The following is a 2,557-nucleotide window of genomic DNA, read 5'->3' on the forward strand; positions in this document are numbered from 1 at the left end:
CCTCCTCCTTTTTTGGAAGTCGGTTAAAAAGAGCGATCGTTTTATGGGAATATCGGCGAGTCGTTACTTACCAATTGCCATAATATGATGGAGTATAATTTATTTAAAAAGAGTGCTGACATTTTTTGGTCGGGTGTTCAGTTTAATAACGGCAAATTTATATAATTGAATGGCTTTTGCCTACAACTTACAATTCTTTTTTATCAATTTACTGACAGTGTAAAAGAGTTTTGCACTCAAGACATCGAGTTGGATACTCTTTTGTCAGTATCTTAAAAGTTTTTGCATAGGTGAAAAAAGTAAATTAAACCATGAGGAAATATGGATGAAGTCTTTAAATAGTGGTACGCTTCCACAGTGTGAAAATGTGTATTTTTTTTTTCAATACCACACTCAAACGAGCAACTGATAGGGATCTTATGAAATGAAATGTAAAGAATTATTTGCCAGTTAAAACACTGAGAGTGGAATTGATCTCATTATTGCCATTCAAAAATGTCATAAATATTAATAATTCATTGACTCCTGGATACAATTATATTATAGGGGTATTTTATACTACATGTTAATGTGTACATTATGTAAAAATAAATAATATTTTTATTTTCTATGAACTACAGTTCAAATATTGGGTAGGTTCAGAAGGCGCAGCAGTTGAGCCCAACCGTTGCTAAAAAATTCAGTGATCGTTATGCGTCTTCTGAACGGCTTGATACATTAGCTGTCAAATTCAACTCTCAAAGGTACACACCAACATGTTGTCTCAAATGATCAGAAAAATATTACGATCATCTAACACGCAACTGTTCAGTTGATCAGAAGTACACAACAACGCGTTTAGAAGGTGCAATCGCAACAGTTACTGAGCTGTTGCGCCTTCTGAACGTGCCCATTAATAAAAACAAGTACTCTGCCGTTTTAAAGTATTTTCTGTTACTTAAATTCATAATTTTGTTTTGAATAACAGTGTACTGAAAAGTATTAATTTTTGGGGCATGATAAAATCTAAGATGCTGATTTCGCGCAAAAAAATCTGGCAAACCTAGTTCTAGGCGATTTTTAGCACTCACTGGGATGGTATTTCAGGAAAGAAAAAACGGATAAATCGGGTTTTTTTATTACTCTTTTACCGGATTTCTGATACTTATGTATAAAAGATGCACCATTGTAAAGGTACTAAAAAAGCCTACACTCTACTCCACAAAACATTACCCTATCATATCCAACTAAAAAGTTATTAGAAAATTGCTCCGTGTACGCAATGCTATGCTCCAGGAAAATTAGCTTCATGTCAAATTATACCCATCTTCAAAAATAAAACGATGCTACCCCATTCTCATTTAACAAGGCTAACTATTAGGAATAATGTAAGATTTCACATCATTGTTTATGGGCAAATCTAAAAAACAGGTACACTTTCAAAACAAAAAGTAAATTTTTTTAATTTGTGGGCACACCTATGTGTTATTTATGATTATATTCGTAATCTCTTAATAAATCGATAGATACCTATAAGTGCAATTCATTTTCATCAAGTGCTTCAAAAGTTGGACGAGGAATAAATATTTTACATAGCTGAAATAGAAAACATGAGAATAAGCTGGGTTCAAATTACGCAGTGCAAGCTGTAAATTTTGAGCAAAGATTTTGAAAGTTGAAATCACTTAATTGGGACATTCTAAATAACGGTACTTGAAAATTTGAAAAAATTTTAACTATTTTATAAATAGCTCCCTCAGTTTTGAGGTTGTTTTACAAAAAATTTTGCACATAACGGTTTTTTAATTATACCTTAATTATTCCTTAAAATTACTGAAATGGGTTCACTTTAACATATAGCTCCAATACAAGTGATTACTCAGATATGTGTTTTTACGCTATAACCTAACTTCATATCTAAATAATGAATTGTATGCGTACTATATGTTAAAGTGAACCTATACTAAATGTTTACCTACTGAATGGGAATCGGTTATAGTAAACCGATTTCGATGATTTGAAAAAATTTTGAAGGTAATATTAAAGTACAAACGTGTGCAAAACTTTAGTAAAATACCTTAAAAATGAGGGAGATTTTTATAAAATAGTTAAAATTTAAGCAAAGTTTTAAGTACCGCTATCTCGAAAAGTGGAGCCAATCGCCACTGAATTTAAAAGGCTCCAATTAAGGAATAGTAACTATCAGAACCTTTCTCGAAAAAAAAATTGATTTGATACCACGCTCAAAATATTCTGACTGCAAGAAGGAGCATCATTAATTTTACACACTTCTAGAGAACATATTTTGAAGCATTTAGCAGGTATATGTAACGTTATAAGGACTAGTAGTTACAAAAATATTTAGATCGTTTCGACGTATTTTCCAAATGTGCCTTCAATTAAGATGTTTTTGGAATAAATATTACGCTCAAGGTGGCAGAATATTTTATCCTTAAAAGTATGTTTATTCTGAAAGCACACGTCTTGCTAATGTATCAATTTATTCGTAATTGTTTGTAGAATACAATACATACTAAAAAGTTTTTAAAATGAAATTTGTTTAGGCATCAAGTATACG

The sequence above is a fragment of the Rhagoletis pomonella genome, unplaced genomic scaffold, assembly GCF_013731165.1.
Source record: "Rhagoletis pomonella isolate Grant_MI unplaced genomic scaffold, Rhpom_1.0 Rhpom_scaffold_00002, whole genome shotgun sequence".
Classification (NCBI taxonomy): Eukaryota; Metazoa; Arthropoda; class Insecta; order Diptera; family Tephritidae; genus Rhagoletis; species Rhagoletis pomonella.